The 7,383-nt window shown below is 27.9% G+C and overlaps 1 pseudogene; it reads right to left on the bottom strand.

The window, feature by feature from the left end:
- LOC104759534 overlaps positions 1-1,655 on the bottom strand; it is a 3,320-nt pseudogene extending 1,665 nt beyond the window's left edge.

The raw sequence follows: 7,383 nt of genomic DNA, 5'->3' as shown, positions 1-7,383 counted from the left end.
AGAGACAGTGCAATGTTAAGCATTGATGCGCATATATTTATAGATGTTAATTATATTGTCCAATTTTGTTATTTATAAGTTTTGTTAATTATATTGTCCAATTTTGTTATTTATAGATGTTAATTATATTGTCCAATTTTGTTATTTATATTGTCCAATTTTGTTATTTATAGACACAGTGCAATTTTATCATAGCATCGTTTATGCGAAATTGCAAATGCTGTGACATCGGCAGCCATGGTAGGTGTCACCTATACGATTGCGTTGTTTGCGTATGTTATGATTGGCAAAGATACCATAGCAATATTTTGATGCTATTATTTGTTATTATATAACACGTAGATTTTTGTTATCGTAGGTCCTTATACAATATCAATTGTCTTTTGCTTTGAAATATATTGGTGCAGCATGACTTCAATGCTATAATATATTTTTATACAATAACTTTTGAGAATTATTATATATAATATACTTATAGCATTTTTATTAGATGTAGTATACTGTTTCAGAACAAATTATCAGAGCTATGATATATGAATTGAATTGTTTTTTTGTCCAATTATATTTGTTTTCAGAAAGCTATAAACCTGTTTAGATCTATAAACCAATTAACAGAACAAGTAGAGATTTAAATCATTAAACATAAACTTGTCTCCAATTCAACATTCAGAACAGAAGTCTACAAAGTCATTCAACATAGGTTGTAAAGTCTGAATCCAAAATACATAACATTAGGCATATATATATAAGTTGATTAATTAGCTTAGTCTTAACTAATTAAAACTAGCTAACTTGGATCAAAGTTTCTTCATTCCCTGCAACAAGCAAGAATGTATTATATCAGTTATTTATATCACTAGCAGTCTGTCATATGTTAAACGAAAACACAAACATAACACAAATTACTTACCTCAATTTCATAAACTCAAAAGATGACCAACTTATCCATCGGCCAAGCAATATATGAACCGAGTGCATCTCTCATGTACTCGATTACATCTGATGTCCTCCAGACTGCTGCATCATCTATTCAATGAAAGGCTCGCAGAGCAGAAGAGTATATTATCAAATTGGATGAGTTGAACGGATACAGAAAAGGGGTTGTAGGGCACAAGGGAATCTTGAATCAATTCCCTCTTTTCCCAATCTCGTATTTGATGGTTGGCGTGGCGATAGACTTCGCTTCTACGACCCGCCTAGAAGAGCCACTCGGATCTATTGTTTATGCAGCAGTGCGATGCCTCGCCGTATGAAAGCGATACTCTAACCGTTACTACATCAACCCATACTCTAGCTGCATTTTCCCCCAAGCGAACAAAGTGGACTTTAAGATCTGGGTCGATTGAATGCACTCGTCCTTCAGCAACAACCTGTTTCTTTCCACTAATATCCAATAACTTGCACTTCTGATTTTCCTTGATAGCTCCATTTTTACGCTGCCATGTTAACAATATTAACCAGTTTACAACAGATAGAATAATAACTAGAATGCTTTTCTAAAATGATGTATCAATAATATTTACCGGAGATCTTCGAAGAGGGGCTTGTATAGCAAGTTGAGTTTTTCTTACAGGAGATTTTGGACCTGTTGGTGGAGACTTATCAGTAGTATGTTTTGAACCTGTTCCTGAAGTTTTCTCACTACTTTCAGACATTTGGAGAGAAGATTTGTGACTTGATGCATCTGGTGCAGATTGAATGACAAGTTTGCCGGCAAGCCATGCTACAAAAGATTTGTTACATCAAATTATATCGCGATATGTTTATCAATAATGTGGTAAACTTATATTTATCGCAGTAACTCATTTGTTATATCATATTTATATCAATAAGTTTACATATATATTATGTTACATCAAATCAGTTAACAAGATAACAATATATATACATCAATAAGTTTAAATATATATCGTGTTACATCAAATTATATCGCGATATGTTTATCAATAATGTGATAAAATTTTATTGCAGTAACTCATTTGTTATATCACATTATAGTATTTGTGTGATAACTATTTGATTAACATGTTAACAAATAACAATTATTGTAGCGTAAAAATTCGATTTGTTAAATGCATAATTATCATGTTAAACCATGGATGCACTGGATCCTGAACAAACCGATAAGGGATTGAACAGCCAAAAGAAACCCATGAAATCTGGTGATGAAAATAGCATTTCAATTATCTCATTCTCAGTTTTTTATGAGAAATAATTTAAAAAGGTAAAAAACAAAGAAGAGTATCACATACACTATCTATGTAGACCACCACCGTCATATTATTCAACCATCACAACTCCTCCATCGCCATCTCTCTGCACAATTCCAGTCGGAATTGGAACCACCACCGAGATTTGAACTCGCCACGGCGACCGCTTGGCCTTGATCTTTATGGAATCCAAATTGTACCACCACCCCGTCATCACATCAACGGAATCAAAATCGGAACCATCACTAGTCCACTATCAAAATCGGAACCATCATTGAAAATCACTTTTGTTTTAACTTAATTTTGTTTTGCCTTGAAACATTTGTTGCTGTCAATTTCTTGGGAAAAAAAACTCTTCGTCGAGAGAAAGAGGCAAGGAGAGAGAAGAGATGAGAAGTTAAAACAAATTATGAAAAGAAAATGTGAGGGACAATAACGTAAAATCATTTGCACAAATACTGACAGAACAGTGTTTGTTTGTGTCAGTTAATTATCGAGTCTTTTGGGGGTACAGATTTCTATTATCGAGTAATACGTAACTAGATTTTTAACCTGCGGTACACCATAGGACAATTTTTAATATAATAGAATTTTAACTTCTATTTGTGTTTTATATTTAGTTAAATAGTATTTGGATTGTTCATTATTAGTATAAATAATAAAATACATAATAAGTAATTTATAAGATATTATCTGATTAAGAAACAATGTTCCTAATGATTTAATTATTTTACAGAATTTAGTTAAATTATCTTGATATGATATGTCTAATATTTGTAGTGTTGACCAAATAATTAAATGAGGATTTAACCCGTATTTTAACATCGAATCAATGATATTTTAAATTTGTACTAATATTAATTCAAACCCGTCAAGTCTTATAACCCATCCCGCCATATAATCATATTATATAATATTTTAAACTATTCATAAGATATAAGCAATGCTTGTACAATTTTAATTGATAAAGGAAAATAACAATGAAGTGGAGATATTATAAGGATAATACCGGATTTAATATATCAATTTAGGAATATGATGTTAAATGTAAAGATTGTATAAGTATAAACAGAAATTGATTTAGGAAAATAGAAATTAATTTTGAAGAGCTATTTTAAGAATTAAATTGGCGTAACGATTTTATACACATATTAATTGAGTACTCGATTTTAAATTGCCATATTTTAATTATTAGTTTATACAATTTTGTAGGGATTAACTTTGTAAACAAGTATAACTTAAAGAGTAGAAAACAAAATGTACTTCAAAAATGTTAATATAGATGATAAACTCTTTTTCTCTTCTTTTTATGTGGTATTTGGTTTTAAAATTAAATAATATGATAATAAATTAATAATTACTATATTCTTTGATTTCAAGTTTTGCGTGATTTGAAATTGTTTTCGAATTGCTTCAAACTCAATCACTACCACTTAAGGATTTAACTAAAATTTATAAATTCTTACCATTAAAGATTGTATTAACAAAAAAAATCAATTTTTCATAATATTAATAGGTGTTGTTGGGTAGTTTTGAAATTTGTAACATATCTTTAAAATGGTTAATATTGAAATATTAGTTTAAAATTCAATTGAAATGGTTTTTAGTTTGAATAATATGAATAGTATTTTTTTTTTTTTGTTAGAGCCTCCTAGATATAGGTTAATTTTCTCCATGTTTGGTTTAAAACTATTACAAATTTAAAATGTGTTTTGGTAATGTGTTTTGTTCTGATTCTAGTAACGTATGACGAAGGGGGACTATAGTGCATTCTAATGGGAGGAGAATTCACTTATTCTTCCCAATTTTACCTAAAACTTTATATTAAAATTCTTGTACTAAAGAGAAAAAATTTCAAATATGCATATCAAAAATATAATTTTAATTGAAATTTAGAAATAATATTCTATATTTTGATAACTAAAATAACGTTTAAACACATTTTTGAGTAATTTATATGGCCGGTTTTAATGCAATTATTGAACCAATCCGAATTGAAAACTTAACAATTGTTTTAATTCCATATATACATCAACATAAAACTTAAATATCTTTAGATACACAATACTAATTATTTCAATTACCAAAAGTGAAAGTTCGTCTTTAAATACATAATAATAATTCTTTCAATTATCTTTAAATACATAATACAGGATAAAATGAAAAATTTGAATTTAAAAAAGGGAAAATTGAAGTTTCTTACACAATTTTTAAACCAACGTCCAATATGTATAACTATTATTACTTAATTCATGTAATAAAAATATGCATATATTTATGTAACAATTTGTTTTTGTTTAATTGTATATGTTTGCATATTTTTGTGTAGAGTTAATTTGGAAGAAGAAAACTGTAAAAAAAAAAAATCAGAAAAATTGCACAATTTGACAGAAAAGAATGCATACCACAGTTTTTTCACCCTCAACCACTACACAATCTCTTGATACAAGAAGAGAACTTTTAAATCCACTAGGGATTACACCGTGTTACGCGCGGGTATGTTTTATGTTGAGTTGCTTCCAAATTAGAAATTTTGAATGGAACATTTTACTTTTTTTAGTTGATTGTAAAAAAAAAAAATATATAGTTTTTTTCTCTACATATTGGGCAATTTTGGTTTTGCATACAACCATATACTTGTACATTTATGGTAGTAGATATGGTTACATGCTAGGCTATTGATGTCTTCTCGTCCTTTGAATGTGTCTAGGCACATAACACACATAAAACTTGTCCTTCTCGTCCTTTGAATGTGTCTAGGTTATTTTCTTCATCTTCGTTTGGCACTCTTTTAGAACTATGTAGCTCGGTAATGAGGACGTTGGTGTCTATCCTGGAATATGTGTGGGAGTTATGTCTATAATTTTGAACTATATAAATAGATTGCCTCTTTAATAATCCCCTATATATTAATAGAAAAACATTTTGTTGAAAGTGTTGATGTGTCGTCGCCAGAACGATTTGGAGATTTAATTAAAATTAATCATCTCAAGATAAACATATTTACAAAAATAAGTCTTTTGATTTATTAAATGTGCCATTAAAATATATAAAGAAATCTTTATTTTATTATTACTTACATAAATGTGTCATTAGAATATATAAGATAATGTTTCTTTCTATTAGTTTTTAAAAATGAAAGGCTTCTTCAACTATTAAAAAAGAAAATATAGTTAATAATTTAATTATCATTTTCATAACATATTTAGTTATTTAAAGTAAATTACATTTCATAAACTATTTAAAAACTTATTCATCTATTTAACTTTTTGAAATACAAAACTTATTCTCCGATTTAAAAAAATTAGATGACTATTGAAATACTCCTCTGTTTCACAATAAGTGTCATTTTGACTCATTTCACACAAATTAAGAAAAAAATTAAAATATACATATATGTCCTTATTTAATAAATGTTTAATGTATTAATTTGGTCATATATTAAAGGTAAAACTAGAAAATCTAATGAAAAATATGCATTGAAAATATAAAATAGTACATTGGAAATGTAAAATGACACTTTTTATGAAACAAATATAAAATTCTAAAATGACAATTTATGAAACAAAAGGAGTATATATTAAAAATAATTATCACAATAATCTTAAAAATAAATAGTATTCTTTTCCGTATTTCACGGGTGAAACATATTTTAAATAATTAAATATAAATTTGAATAAAATAAAAAAATTATGTGTAAAATTATTATTATGACACCTTAGATTCTAAATAATTATTTGAGTCGATTTATTCCGCATATAGTGCGGGTTGTTACCTAATTTGTTTATATTTGCGCCCATGAATTGAAGGTTGCTTGCCGTCATTTTTGATGCATTGTCCTCTTGTATTACGTGATACTAGGTTCGGACCCGCACGTACGTGCGGAGTTGTTTTCAAAAACTAAGTTTGCGATCTAGTTTGCAATGTATTATGTTGTAAGCGTATTTTTATGAATATTATTAACATTCATAATCCAAACTCGTCGATTTGTTTCTAAATCGGTATAGAGAAAAAAATGATCTGATTGTTTTTATTATTATTAGTGGCATAAAAAAAATTAGTAAGAGAAAGGTGATATGTTTAAAGTTTAAACCTGTCTTTTCCCTTCCTGTGGACTATCAAAACGTCTCGTCCCAAATTGGAACTAACCGAAAACTCATCCCAAACCAAAACTAACAGAAAACCTATCCGAGACCGGAACTAACAAAAAACCTGTGCGAGACCGGAATTAACAAAAAACCCGTCTCGTGAACTATCACACAAGATAAAAGCTGCCAAAATCACTACAAAAAAAAGGTGTATGTTGTATCACTTAAATTGTATCACAAAACTAAATGATATAATATTAAATTATTTATTGATAAGTGAAGCAAATATATATGACTTAGCATCAATCATTACAACTGATATTATAATTATCTATTTTGGCATCAATTAATTAAAATTGATTCAATTTCTATTATATTGTGTCACTTTTATAAAATTGATGTAAAATATAAATTTACATCATTTAGATAATTGATATATCTATTCATATTTTGTAAAATCATTTTTTAAACGATACAAAATTTACATCAATAAAAACTGATGCTAAAATAAATTACATTAATAGCATTAATAAATTAAATTTATTTTTGACAAAAATTAACGTAATTTAGAAGATAAATATAAAAAGTTGAATCCTAATATTATTATAAACGAAAATTACATGCATAACTAATAAAACTATTTTTTTGTATGTATTGTTTCTTTATCTGCAGATTACTACAAATCTTAGCTAACCTAATAATTGGGTTTCTCATTTACAAACGTAGTTTGTTTTAGATATTGATTAAAAAAAAATTATAACTGTCAACGGAATGAATTTTCCTTTTTAAAATATCAAAATATAAGATCTGATTTTGTTTATTTTCTCATCCACGATCTTTCTTATTTGCCCACAACCATCTTAACGTTACTATATTATCTCCAAAACTATTTCTTGTATCAGATCTCTCTCTCAGTTCTCTCTGGCCTCTTCTTTATTTTATTGTTCTTCAGTTTCCGTTTCATAACTATGGCTAACTGTTCAGTATTTTGTCATTTTTGTTCATTACTCAGGCAGCAAATCCATCATAAATGTTGTTAATGTTACAAACAACCGAAACAGTTTTGCAGCACACAAGCGAGAAAG

This window comes from Camelina sativa, chromosome 17 (assembly GCF_000633955.1).
Source record: "Camelina sativa cultivar DH55 chromosome 17, Cs, whole genome shotgun sequence".
Taxonomy (NCBI): domain Eukaryota; kingdom Viridiplantae; phylum Streptophyta; class Magnoliopsida; order Brassicales; family Brassicaceae; genus Camelina; species Camelina sativa.
Note: the sequence above shows the minus strand (reverse complement) of the source record. Positions and strands in the feature narration are given on the sequence as shown.